The sequence below is a fragment of the Scylla paramamosain genome, chromosome 9 (assembly GCF_035594125.1).
Source record: "Scylla paramamosain isolate STU-SP2022 chromosome 9, ASM3559412v1, whole genome shotgun sequence".
Taxonomy (NCBI): Eukaryota; Metazoa; Arthropoda; class Malacostraca; order Decapoda; family Portunidae; genus Scylla; species Scylla paramamosain.
In genome coordinates, this window is record NC_087159.1 from 4,757,501 (window position 1) to 4,772,500 (window position 15,000).

Consider the following 15,000-nt stretch of genomic DNA (forward strand, 5'->3'; position numbering starts at 1 on the left):
TTGCTGGTCACCGTGCTGCCTCAAGGTCACCCACGTGCTGAATAGTTGATAGATAATAATAAAAATATGGTAATGATGATGATTATGATGATGATGATGAAATAATGGTACATCGTAAATAAAATGAGAGGGAAGTCTAGTGTTTCGTGTGTGTGTGTGTGTGTGTGTGTGTGTGTGTTGGGGAAGAGTATAGGAGTATAGTTATCGTGTAGGTGGTAGTGTGGGTAGTAATGATGGTTGTGTTGTGGGGAGTGGTGGTGGTGGTGGTGATGGTAGCAGTGGTGGTGTTGACTGAATATTCCTGGTGGTGATGTTATGCGTGGCAGTGATGTGGGTCCTGCTGGCAGTGATATGAGTTTGACCTCTTGGGATCGTATTTTCAAACATTCTGGCACCTAATCTCAACAGTCTCAAGGGATTCTAGTGGAAGCTGCTGGAATTTTTAAGGGTGATTTCATAATAAAAGACACACGACCTTTAAAAATAGTCCTGATGAGAAAGCAAAGATTTTAGGAATACTTGTCTCTGTTCCCCAATGCACACCACACATGTAAACACCTGACTAATTTACTCACTAAGGATATATTAACTGCTCATTTCCTAATTATTCCTCATTCGATACATACCAATACTAAATAACAGGAAATGCCAACAATTAAGATGATACCATTAGTTGTGGTGAAAAGAAAAAAATATGAATCGTAGCTTTAATCTCGAGACAATTAATTTCAAGCAACATCAAAATAATTAAACTCAGACTGGATTAAAGGTGTGGATATCTAAGAAAAAATAGCTATCAGTATCTTATTCCCACGCGGTACATGCTGCCAGTGTTAGGAATGCGGTTATTGGCAGCGAGTCAATAGGGAGCTTTAAAAGAATATTGGGTAAATATATGAATAAGAATGATAGATAAGATATAGGTAAGCATATTCTCCACAAAGACTGCCATGTGTTAATCTATTGGCTTCTTGTAGCTTCCCTTATGCTCCATGTCCTTCGAGGAAAAGACAGGGGCGCTAGACAAGTAACACTACTCGGCGCTGCATTGCTGTCACATTCCAGGGAGCTTAGCAGGACATATCTGATTGTGAGAAGTCTGACGTGACAAAAATTCTGGCCCAGGGTACTTGCCAGGAAGACAATGAAGTGATGGTGAGTGAGCGGGGAAATGTAATGGAGAGGAAGGGAAGGTGTTGGAGTAAATGGTGTCAATGGTGAGTGCCAGAGGGAGGGGCCAGTAGATTTGCCATAGAGGAGAGATGCCAGGGGAAGGTGTCAGGAAGTGGAGAGGGGGCGAAGGGGGATGCTAAGGTAGACTTGCAAGGAAGGAGGAGAGTGATGCCAGGGTACACTTACTGAAGGGAGGAAGAAGCAGAAGTGGTGCCAGGATGGGAGAAAACGAAGGGTTAGTTGTGTGTGATTTATGAGTCATGTTGAGATGTTTAAAGACGAGTTTACATATGATGAAAGGTTATTGTTTGGGTTACGACACTGTACTGAAAAGTGGATCAGAATAGAGGGAAAGGGAGTGACTTTCTATAAACAGTAATAATGAATACTTGATTTTGACTCTACTTGATTGATTTATAGATTTCCATGCAACTGATAACTATATATATACAAGAAACCTAAAATTAAAACACAAAAATACATCCTTCAGCAATTAATAGAGGAAAATGTTAAGTAATGTTTGGTGAGTTTGTAAGAGAAGCTGGAGAGGAAGAAAGGTAGGAGTAAATGAAGGAAGGAAGGAAGAAGGCAGTAAAGTGTTTGATTTAAGGTGTTCATTGCGTAAACACGATGACAGACAGGTTCAGTTAGTGGTGAATGGTACATTTTGAAGAGTCGTGAGGAAAGATGAACAGTAGGAAAAGAAAGAGATGCAGAGGAAAGGGGAAAGGGAATGTGAAAGAGACCCATTAATGAGAAGTTGAGGAAAAGAAAAAAAGAGAAATGGAAATGAGGAAGGGGCTTAGTAAGAGGGAGTAGGAAAGAAATAAAGAAAAAGGAAGGAAAGAAAGACCAGAAATTGTAAGTTAGGGATATGGATGAAGGGAGGTGGAAGGAAAAAATGGAAATGTACTGAAGAAGAAGACTGAAAAGAAAGGAAAGTGGGAAAGTGGAGCGGAGTGGGATGAAGCGAGATGGAAAGGAAAGGAAGGAAGGAAGGAAAGGGTTATGTGGAAGCGAGAGGGTAAGATCTAAGAGGTTGGAAGAAAAGAAGAAAATTAAGTGACGGGAAGGTAGATATGTAAACGGGAAAGTGAAATTAAGGGTTTGGAAGGAAGGAAGGAGAGGAAAGGAAGAAAAGGTAGATGCTGAACAGACACTGACCGAAGCAGCGAAGGTCATGGGTAAGCAACTCTGACAGACACGTGTAGTTCCTTAAATGGTACACTTTAGGAACTCTTGGGTGCAGTGACCGTGGATAGGGAGGCGTGGAAAGGGAGACCGAGAGGGAGGAGGAGGAAGGGAAGGACGTGAGGCATGAGGGCAGGGGACGTGAGTTCTGGGGACGCAACAGTGTGCCGCCGCCAGTGTCCTGCAGCAGCTGTGTGGTGGAGTAACAGGTGGCTGGATCTTGCGCCATAATGGTCATGTGTTAGTCTTTTGTTATCACTTAAAAATATTTCCATCCTCTTTTCAGTTTCTTGCTTGATTTCGTATTGGTAACATGGCTTTATTTACTTATTTATCTATTTATTTATTTATTTCTATCTCTCAGTAGCAAGATAATATATTAGATTTGAGCCAAAGTCAATATTGTCCTATTTATTTTATGTATATAATGTTGCGGTCAATAAAATATCAGTCTATTTGTCTATCTTTCTATCTGTCTATCCATCCATCTATCTATCTATCTGCTCTCCATTAAACCAACAACCACCTTCCCTGCACCTCTCCTGCAGCAGACTCTAGCACAATAATTCTAATTCCCTTGGGTTTATCTATGAAATGTAGCTTTACTGAGGCTGTTGCTGACTGTCTAGCACCGAATTGAAGTAGCAACAGTGGTTGTTCTTGTCTCTTTCCTGTAAAATTTCCATTCAGTTTCTTCCTGCTGCAAGGTATTTCTTCTTTCCCTGCCAGCCTTGGGTGGAGGGAGCGGTGGGTGGGGAAGAGCCATCGCCTTTACCATCCTACTTCTCCTACTTTATGCTAGATAGTATAATCCACACAAACAGCCCGTAAGGACAAACAGGACTGATGCTGTTTGTTATTTTGTGTTCTTTTGTGTTCCTCCTCCTCCTCCTTCTCCTCCTCCTCCTCCTCATCCTCCTCATCCTCCTCCTCCTCCTCCTCTTCTTCTTACTCTTGTTGTATCTAATCATCTTCTCTGATCAATACTTTCCATGAAAAAAAAAAAATAGTTTTTCTTGGCGCGTCACCGTGCCGGAGGTGCAAGCTTGGCGAGGAAAATAAATAGACAGACGGCACAACGAGAGGCGGATGACATGAAGGAGAAAGAGGAGCACCACAAAGGAACAAAAAGGAAGAACTAACGATGCTCACCCTTACTTAAGAAGTCATTTATGATGGTACTGGCGAAGACTCCTCCTGCACCCGGAATGGCAAGAAAGGAAGGAAATCACACCTCAGCAAATATTCATAGAAACAGGATGATAACTACTACTACTACTACTACTACTACTACTACTACTACTGCCACGACATACCACCCAGCCAACGCAAGCAGTGCCAGGTCGCTAGAAATTGGAGGAGTTAGAGGAGTTGGAGGAGGAGATAACGTTATGTATGGGCAAGAAGACAAACGGCAATGTGGCAAACTGAGTGGTGAGGAAAGGTGGGGGGTCGCCTCAGCTGTGCACGGGGGCCGGGGCGGGAGCAGGAAGTGGGCGGTGAGGGTGGTGAGGGTGGAGGGAGCCCTAGCTGCGCCCACGCGGGGGAGGCAGCCCATCAGGTGAGGCACAAAAACTCTCTGGTCCTGATGAGCGAGGGCGCCGACGACCCTCCCTTCAGTCGGGCACTTGCTGGTGGGCGCGCCGCTGCTCGGGAGGCGCGGAGGGCATGGGGAGGCGGGCGTTTCTTCCTCCAGGGCCGCAACGTGTCTCGAATAGGGCTCCCTGCATCACTAGGAATTGAGTCCTTTACACCTCCCCCCCTCCACCGTCCCTTTTGCTAGCGTGACGTATTGATGAGTGGATATTATAGCGTCTAGAGCGAGACAGTTTGGCAGGGGACGGTGGAGGTCAGTGGAGGGCAGTAAAGGGCGGCGCGGTCATGTCGAGGCCGGTGGAAGATAGCCTGCTGAGGGAATTATTGGAGTGAAAGAAGGCCGCGTGACTGCCTTTGGAAACAGTGATGGTGGCCTTCTGGAACGGTTACTTGAGATGGTGATTAAAGATGCGATGGTGGTGAAAGAAGAACAGTGCGTGGGGGGATGCAAAGTCATTTTGAGGAGAAGGAAATGTTCCTCACCCACCTGCCGACGATCTGAGCTATACAAATTCATCGGGAAGCACTGATGCTCACAATACACTCACACAAGACCGTTTAACTTCACTCACGCCTCATTAACGGTGGTTCGTGCGTGAATCGTGACCGCTTGTTTCCAGGCAGCGCTCTCGTGTGTCTTGGCTTGCGACCTTGAAACTAAGCGCCTTTTACACCTCTACTGCATCATTCTTATTTACAACCTATTGATAATCTTGTTAATGTCTTACCATCATGTGCACCTGTGCTTCTTTCGTCTCCGTCAGCGTGCAACCGAAAACCTTTTAGTGGAGATCCGTCTGTCTGTCCATCTGGTCAGCTCAAAACTCACCTGCTCTCACCCTCGCCCTTCCTCATCTCACATTTCTCCCCAATCCCGGAACTCCGTTGTCCTTTCCCTGTCCTCATTGCCCTGCTTGGCCTCTCCACTGCCATATCCATCAGCCGCAAGAGTCAGGCGCCGGTGAGGGAGGGAGTGGGCGGCGGCCAGCTGCTAACAGATGGCTGCCATGCACACACACACACACACACACACACACACACAAACAAACAATCATTGCATTAACCTCAATTAACACCACCAACTACTAATATTACTGCGACAATAATGATTACCACAAACGAAAAAAAAAAGTTTTTATGAATATTCAAGTGAAAATGAAGAAGTAATTAAACATAGGACGGAAAGAAAAAAAGAAAGAAAAGAAGACGAAAAAAGAAAAGAAAGAAAAAGAGGCAAAGAAAGAAAAAAAGAAAGAAAAGAAAATTAATGAAAGAGAAAAGAAAGCGAAACCAGAAACCAAAGGAAAAGGGATTATGACGCCCACAGTTCCAAATGAAAAGTAAATCAAAGAAAAACTGCTGAATAAAGAAGGAAAAAGGCAATAGGAAGGGTAGCGAAAGAAAAAATAGAAAAAGACACGATACACATACAAACATTTAGATAGATGAAAAGATTAATATGTAGACAGATATAAACGAATACAGAGACACACGAACAAATACATAAAGCAGTCAATTAAACCCCACAAAACAAAAAGAAAGCGACAACAAAACAAAACCAAAAGATAGAATAAAACACGAAAACTTAAAAAAAAAAATAAGTAAATAAATAAAGTAAGATGAGGAAAAATTAGAAGAAAACAAACTAAATACAACTGAAAAAAAATATCAAATAAACAAAATAAAATCAAGAAACTTTTAGAAAATCAATTAAACACACGCACGATTTTCTTTCCAACTTCAGTCCCATTTCAAAAAAGCTGAACAGTGACGAATTGCCAAACTCTCCCTCCTCACGCGGCCCAGCCAAAGTGCGAGTCCCTGTGGAAGTATATTTAACCCTCGTGTGACTCAGGCAGAGCTTTGACGAGGAGGAGAGGAGGTGACGGTGGTGGTGACGGTGGTGGTGGATGAGACTGTGTGTGTGTTCGGGATGGAAGAGTGGTGGATTATATGTGTGTGTGTGTGTGTGTGTGTGTGTGTGTGTAAATTCAGGGAGAGGTGATGTGATGTCTCTTGGTGGGTGTGTCAGGAAGTGTGTGTGTCTGATTTGTGTGTGTGTGTGTGTGTGTGTGTGTGTGTGTGTGTGTGTGTGTGTGTGTGTGTGTGTGTGTGTGTGTGTGTGTGTGTGTGTGTGTGTGTGTGTGTGTGTGTGTATTTGAATAAGTGGGTAGGTTGGAGACGAGAGAGAGAGAGAGAGAGAGAGAGAGAGAGAGAGAGAGAGAGAGAGAGAGAGAGAGAGAGAGAGAGAGAGAGAGAGAGAGAGAGAGAGAGAGAGAGGAGGAAACGAAAGCAGATCATGTGGTTGGGTACATTACTTACAAAATTAAAGAAAAAAAAAGATATTGTGAAAAAAACGCATCTGAACTGAAATACCACCACCACCACCACCACCACCACCATTACCACCTCACAGCTAACTTTGGCCACCGACCCACCGCTCATCCTCTGACCTCCTTCTCCCTCATCACCAACCTCAGCGTATGATTCCACTGCAGGACAAAGGCGTTCCCAAACCTTCCCCTAATAACTTTTATGAGCCATCTATCAGTTCCTATGATCGTATTTTGAAACACTTCTTCGCCGCACCTCCACTACTTTCAAAGGGCTCTAGTTGAAGCTACACTGGTTTTCTTAATAGTGTTTTTTTTTTTTTTTATGAGTGTAGTGATATATTAACAAGATTTCTATATCATTAACAGGAGAAACACTCTTGAGAACACGACTAAGCATCTCTGTGGCCTTTGAAAACAGTCATGGTGGTGAGAGAGCAAAGCGTTTCTGAATTCTAACCATATAATATAGTCTTCCCTGCAAAACTTACTATCTCATATCGCCATCTAGTTTACCTGCCCTCAATCTCATCCTATCTTGCCTCATACCTCATACACCTCACATTCAAAATAAACAAGTGGTTGAAATGACTGCATAGTGGTGAATATAATTCTTGCACTTTATAGTTGCTTCATATGTATTCGAACACCCCGTGAAAATTGCTCCCCTTTTGAACAAGCTTAAAATAGTTCACAAGTTAGTAAACCATCGCAAAAACCACACACAAAAAAAAAAAATCACTGTAATCTAACTATCAGAGCAAAAAGTCACTGAAGAACTGTGTGACCTAGAGAGAGAGAGTACAGGAAGGAGAGACAGGTGTTCAGACCAGGTGGGTGATACTGAGGGATCCATGTGAGGCCCCGATCAGACGCCAGGTCTAGAAAGTGTTTGCTCAGCCACTGGAAGTCTCTTACCATAGAGGCTGGTAATTTGAACTTCAGGTAGAACTAGAGTAGTGAAATTACTGAGGCCAGACAATAAATAAATGAAGGAAGGAATGAAAAAGTAAATAAACAAGTATATAAAAACGTAAATTAAACCTCTGTGCAGATAAATACAGAAGCAGACGAAATATATGACTATAATTGCATTCTTTTCAATGTATGATCGTGGATTAAAATAAAATTAAAAGTGTCAGTCTTAGACAGACAGACAGACAGAGAGAGAGAGAGAGAGAGAGAGAGAGAGAGAGAGAGAGAGAGAGAGAGAGAGAGAGAGAGTAACAGTACCGCGATGACTGTGTACCGTTCACGTCACGAGCGCGATGACGGACAACACACTCATGACGGGTCGTAAACAAAAGAAAACGGACGAAGGAAGGAGGAAAGACAAGGAGTGGGTGATGATAAGCTTGGCTGCTGCAGTGGTTGGCACACGACCCTCCCCGCTCACCCCTGCACCTCCCGGAAGCCTCCTCCTCCTCCTCCTCCTCCTTGCGCTTTCAAAGTATGCCTCCTCCTCCTCCTTGCAACTCCATCACCAAAGTATGCCTCCTCTCCCTCCTCTTCCTCCTCCACCACCACCACTACCAAAGTATGCCTCTTCCTCCGCCTCCTCCTCCACCATCACCACAAAAGTATACCTCCTCCTCTTCTTCCGCCTCCCTGCATCTCCTCCAACATCCTCCCTGCATCTCCTCCTTCTCCTCCTCCTCCTCTTCCTCCACCACCACGATATGCATCTTCTTCCTACATCTCTTCTTTTTTTTTTTTTTTTTTGTCTCTCTCTTAAAGTGGTTTTTATTGGGGAAAAGTTTTAGCCGTGATAAGCTGAAGTTTATTCTTTTTATGAGAAATATAAGATGAGTATATTAATTTGTTGGTTTCTGAGGCAGTTTGTTGAAAAGTTTTAAGAGCACGAAGTGAAAAAAAAAAAAAACAGTAAGGAGAAAAAGAATGAAGTACTCGTATATTTATTTGCTTTTTCATTCGTTTTAAAGCTCTAGGAGTGAAAAAAAAGCAGTAAGAAAAAAAACAGACAGTGTTTTTGGCAATACGAGAGAACCAGAAACATTCAACATCATCTTCACCGCTTGTGATGGAAAGCCGCGGCCCACAGACAGAGGCTCCCAGATAGCAGGGCGTGACAGGGTTCCCGCACCGACCACTGTGTCTGAGTGTCTGAGTGTCTGACAGGAACACAGAACCCGCCTCGATAGTCACAACTTTCTCTACGGTGCCTGGTGAGCGTTTATGAGTCCAATACGAGTTTAGTGCATGGAAGAAGACATACGGAGTCCTTCAAGAGTGTGTGCATTTGTTGGCAAGTGTGAAAGATTCCTGAACAGAAGTGCGTCCACCAGTGTCACGCAGACCATTGCTGACAAGGATAATGTGTACGTGAGTGTGGTCAAAGGTTACACATACATAGGAAACTACACATAAGGAAAATTGTACGCCAAATAGAAAGTATATATAGAAAAATCCTTAGCTGTCAACCTCGTATGCCTCAAAGAAGATAAAGAAAAGGAAGAAAGGAAGAAAGGAAGAAAGAAATAAAGAAAAAAGAAAGAAAAAGGAAGGAAAGAAAAAAAAGCAACAAATAAAAACGAAAAAAAAAGAAGAAAATCCGATATAACACTCAACCTCACATGCCTCTAAGAACATAGAGGCACAAACATCTACACACTATTTCCCGAGAAGTAAACATCAGCGCCTTGACAACCAGGGTGAACGCAGGGTGGCAGGATGCAGGCGTGGACGCAACTCACCACTGACGCTGCCTTCCTCGGTGACTTCGACGACGAGACTTCCACCTTCAGCACGGTGTTTGTCCCTCCCAAGCGTGTTGCCGGCCGGACTTGTGCCGCAACCGTGCATCGCTTGCCTCGCGCACTCACAACCGCTGCTCGTAACGCTTCATTCTTACACTTTCACTCTCTCTCTCTCTTTTTCCGTATCGTTGGTCATTGCGTGAGTGGTGTATGTATTGTTCGTGTGTTGGCAATGTAGCTGTATTTCCACTTATTCTAGCTATTTAATTTCGGTTTTATGTTTTATCGTGTCTTTTTATTTGTATTTCTAACGAATTCATGTATTTTTACTGTTGAGAGTTTGTTGACTTCTTGACAGTATTTTTTTATTTATTTATTTGTTTATTTTACTTTTTTTGGTTGTTAGTTCTTTTTTTATCATAGGATTTATAAACTGTAGAGATTCTCCTACTGTGTGCAATGAACATTCGTGTTTTTTTTTTTTATTATCTATTATTATTATTACAGTATCATTATTTTACTTTGCTAGCTACGTAGAGCTGCTGCCATTTACTGAACATTGTGGCCACTAAAGACAATACCTGTTGGCACCACGCTTGTCGCTTGAGCAGCCTCGACGAAAGTGACGCGTCACCATTAACACAATAGCTCGTTGAGGCAAGTGTGCAGGAAGACAAATCTACACCATTTCTCTGATACCTTTTGGAAATTAGTCTGGGAGTGATACGGTACAATTTCAGTGCTTAAAAGTCTAATAATATTGATGTTAGTGAAAGTAAAGAAAATAAGGTAATATTGGAGAAATGCCATGTACTACTTTCAACAGATTTCTTTCTTATTTTCATCATATAGCCGAAGAAAGGTTTGAAAAAAATGCAGGGAAGAAGGGGGAAGGGCAGGGAGACAGTTATGCTGCTCCATTCTGTCTGAGTTGTAGATACAAGTCCGTTTAGCTATGTTCAATCCACTTTCAGTAAATGTGTATTAAATTTCATCTTTCTTCCCTTCACGTGACGAGGTCATCTAAAGTTCACTTGCAGCAATTCCTTTCATTTCCTATTATCTGTTCATGTTATTTACTTCCCGCTTGCTATTAATTTATTGTCAGTTTATATTCTCATCATCGTCTATCTGTATTATTAATCAAATCCTTATATATGTTTATGTTATTAAATTCATTATAATTTATTTGTTATTTTCGTATTACGTTTCCTTTATATTATCTTTATTCGTTGCGTGGTATCTTCACCTCCTCATCCTCAGTCAGACGAACCCTAACTCTTCCCTTTCTCCGCAGACCATCGACAAGCTGCCGGACAAGGTTCTGCTGAGGATTTTCTCGTACCTGTCGCACCGGGAGATCATCAACAATGCCTTCGTGTGCAAGCGGTGGCGCACCATCTCTTACAACACCCAGCTGTGGGACTCCGTGTCCTTCCGCCCTGACCGCCATGGGCTCTGTGTCAACAGCATCGACACGCTGCTCTACCTCATCGGGTGAGTGACACACGAGTGATGGCAATGAGGGCGCCGCCCAGGACACGGTTGTTCACCCTTACTTTGTCAATATCGCTTGATCAAAACTTGATCAAAACTCTGAGACGCCTCCCGCTTAAGTTCTCGCTCACGTAATCTTTGAAGGAATAAGTTGGGATTCAAGAAACAGCCTTCCTTCCTTTCGCCTCTAAACCAATAAAGAAGAGTCGATATAGTTTACTGAAAAGCATTATTTTCAAAACGTTAAGCTCTTTCATGAAAGTTAATATTTTTTTATCATTATAATTTTTCAATTTCGTTATCATCTACGTAAATTAGGTTAATCTCATCACGTCATCTTATAAAACTAATTCACAAAGATGATAAGGTATTCTTATCATGTTTCTTCCTTCTTCCCTCGCATCTGTACGTTGCACAGCGCACGGTTCGGCCCCTCGCTGCGCCATCTGGAGATGCCCATGGACGTGATCACCCACCCGGTGCTGCACGAGCTGGCCGCCAAGTGTCCCAACCTCACCAGCATGATCCTCGACTTCTCCACCGCCATGCAGCTCCACGACTTTAATGACATGCAGGTGAACCTTGTCCACTATCACCACCACATCACTGCCCCACCTGATCCTCGACATAAATTCTTTACCTCTGAAGTTACTTTTTAATGTGAATGTTTCTGGCCAAGGGCAACGAAAAGGAAATGAAAAAAAAAAAAGTCCACTGAGTTCCCAGTCGCTAAAGAGAACAGCCAAATGGATTAATTGTCAAAACTTGGAGGATAAGTGTCTTGAAACCTCACTTTTGAAAGAGTTGAAGTCATAGGTAGGGGGAAATACATAAACAGGCAGGGAGTTCCAGAGTTTACCAGAAAAAGAGATGAAAGATTAAGAATAATGTTTAACGCTTGCATTAGAGAGGTGGACAGAATAGGGGTGAGAGAAACTAGAACATTTTATCCACCCTAAAATTCTTACTTTTCTTCCTTTCTGCAGGCGTTCCCGACCAGGCTGCGAACGATGTGCATTTGTCTGTCTGAGGTGATCTTCATGGAGGGCTTCATGCGTAAGATCTACAACTTTATCAATGGCCTGGAGGTGCTGCATCTTGTAGGTGAGTCGCAGCGAGGCGTGGCGAAGAGTGGTTAGGATCGAGAAGTTGCATTCTCAAGGTGGAAGTTGACAGGGATGGGCGTATATGGGGCGTGGTGTGGGAAGACAGAAGCCAGGAGGGACGTATGACGTGGATGTTGAGGATGAATAGGAGGGGTGGGGTGAAGAGGCGTGGCGCGGGAAGATAAAGAAGAGAGAGTATATTGAGCGGAGAGGGAGGATGATCAGGGTGAGGGAACGACGGCAGTAGTGGAGGTAGAGTGAGAGAAGTGACCTAAGAGGAAGAATAAAGGTGGGGAGTGGAATGGAGTGATATGGACTGGTATTGAGTGGAGAGAGAGAATGATCAGAGTGGGGGGGAACAAGGCCGTACTGGAGGTCTAGGAGTGGAACACGTGACCTGAAAGGGAGAAGTGTGCGAACCTCCATCGACTAACAAATTAAGGCCAAATCGAGGGCGTCACGCTATGGTGAATCCTACCTGACCCTGTATTGATGAAAAACATGAAGGGTCGTATTCTTAGACACTTCGTTCTCTCATCAATACTATTTTCAAAGGCCACAGAGATGACTGGCAGTGTTCTCATAAATGGTTTTCCTCTCTAATGGTAACAGATTCCTTGTTAGAACTGTCACCGGAATCGAGTAATCACCCTAGAAAAAATAAATAGATAAAAAATAACGTCCACTACAGCCTCCTAAATGTAAGAGATAAAAAGACGATGCAGAACCTTTGTTACAACATCACTGGATATCACAAAAACACCTTAGAAAATCCCAAATAACCTCCACTACAGCCTGTTAAATGTAAGACATCAGACGAGGAAATATTTACAAATAATCAAAACCAATCTCTTCCCTTCCACTTACAGGACCACAGCGAACAATGACCATTACGAGTTTCTAAAAGCAAAAAATAAAGATAAATCAATAAACAAAGAGGTCACAATTTTCTACTCGACAAGGTTCTTCCGGGAATACGCTGTTTTAACGCTATTGGTCTCACTCCCCCGGCAGGCACGTATGAGAAGGCGGACGAGGAGGAGGAGGAAATCTACGAGGTGATCAACGTGCACAAGCTGAAGTCTGCCACGCCCAACCTGAAGGTTGGTGAACCTGTACGGCATCAACTTCGTGGACGACTCGCACATTGAGGGCCTTTCAGCTCCAACTGTATCCAGGTGAGGGAGAGAGAGAGAGGAGAGAGAGAGAGAGAGAGAGAGAGAGAGAGAGAGAGAGAGAGAGGAGAGAGAGAGAGAGAGAGAGAGAGATGAGAGAGAGAGAGAGAGGAGAGAGAGAGAGAGAGAGGAGAGAGAGAGAGAGAGAGAGAGGTGGGGGGGAGGAAGGAGGGGTAAGTTCTAGTTATCCTACTACCGAGAATCCTGAAGGAAATGCGAGTAAATTAAGGAAACACAAATGAAAATGAGGCGAAAAACTAGAGCTGAGTTATTCCAAGAGAGAGAGAGAGAGAGAGAGAGAGAGAGAGAGAGAGAGAGAGAGAGAGAGAGAGAGAGAGAGAGAGAGAGAGAGAGAGAGAGAACCTACAAATCCTCACCAATACAATACTGTGATTGTTTGCACGTGTGTATCATGTTAGCGACCCACAAGTTATGACAGCAAATTGAACACAATCATGATAACAGTCACGCCACGCATCACAGTGATCATAACACACACAGACACACACACCTGGTGGTTATAACTCTCAGACACACGCGAGAGTCGGCAAACGCTCCGCTACACTTACAAATGTTAATATACTTGCTTTTTTTTTCATTCCTATAACTCGCTTTTTTTTTTCTCTCTCTCTCTCTTGTTTCTATCAGTCGCTTTTTTATTATTTTTCGTTCCTATCACTCACTTTTTTTTTTCGTTCTTGTAACTCGTTTTTTCTTTCACTCATTTTTTCGTTCCTACCACCCCGCTTTTTTTTTCTTTCTTTTTTTTTTTTTTTTTTTGAGGGGGGCTCTTATCACTCGCTTTTAATATTTATCTGTATGATGCGGTTAGTTTCCCACATTCTGTTTTCTCTCTATTTTCTTCATACAACACCCGCATCGTCTCCTCATTTGTTGTATTGCAGTGAGGGTGACGGGAACATACAGTAACATGAAGGGAGAGAAATACAACAGCAGCAACGTCTCGTCTACTTGCCTATTATAGCGAACGCAACGAGAAATTACTAGGAGATTGACGGACATGTATTCTCGACGCATCATTTCATTCGTATACTCATGACACTAAATTTCCTCATTTCTCCGCAGCTCGAGTGTCTGGCCGTGAACTTCTGCGCCAAAGTGAACGGTTCGTCCCTCAAGATCCTGCTGAGTCGGTGCAAGAAGCTCAAGTGTCTCCTGATGCAGCAGTGCTGTGAGTGACGCGGTGCTGCTTTGTGCTTGACGAATGTGTAGTAATGGGAGCAGCAAATTGGTACAAATAGTCATTCAGGGCGCTGGAGTTAAGCATTTTCATCAACACGAAGCTTTTAAGGACGACAAAACCACAGAAATTTTATTCATCCTCTAAATCACTTCCCACTATAAAAAAAAAAAAGTCTTTCTATTAATTATGCCTAAAAAAAAAAGCATCACGTTTCCTGAAATTACCCTTAAAATCATCCACTTTCCCTAATTTACCCCGGAGAAAACACATCTTCCTCTAGAATCTAAATCAAGAAACACCATATCTTCTAAATTGATCCAGAAACCATCCTATCTTACCCTGAATTATCCCAACAAACCATCAATGCATTCAGCACCGTAGCATTATCCTCAGAAACCTTCCCTGAGCCTCTGACCACCGCCGGCTTCCCTCCCCAGGCCTGCAAAAACGACCAGGTGATGGCCCGCCGAGTGGGATAAGTCCGCCGTGCAGGAGCTTGACCTGACCGCGACGGACATCTCCACGGACTGCCTCATTGACCTGCTGACACGCATCCCCTCCCTGCGGTGGCTCAGTGCTGGCCAACTCGATGGATTTACTGACGCTGTAAGAGATGAAAGGGCGAGCTTGTCTCCTCCTGTTTCTTCATTTCTTGTCCTCCAGCCTAACACGTTCAGTCAATCAGGTCAGTCTTCGTATTTCCTGACATTGTATCACTTTTTTTTTTTTTCAACTGTTTATCGTCTTCCTGCTACTTCCTTTATTTCTTGTTCTCAACGGTGCCATATTTAAGTTTTGGCGGCTCAGTCAGTCAGTCAGTCAGTCTTCTGCATTTTTCTTCTCGTTTTGTCACTGTCCTCCTTTCTATTTTCATCGGTTTATCTTCGTATTTTCTTTTCTCGTTTTATCACGCTTCTCTCTATTTTTTTATCAGTTTATCCTTTCCCGTTTTCTGTATTAATGCTTCCCTTTCCCTTCCCGCCATTCTGAGTTCCACCTCTCCTCTCC

The 15,000-nt window shown here is 43.3% G+C and overlaps 1 pseudogene; it reads left to right on the forward strand.

Annotated features, from left to right (window-relative positions):
• Positions 1 to 15,000, forward strand: part of LOC135103446 (F-box/LRR-repeat protein 7-like) — a 53,764-nt pseudogene that overhangs the window by 36,199 nt on the left and 2,565 nt on the right.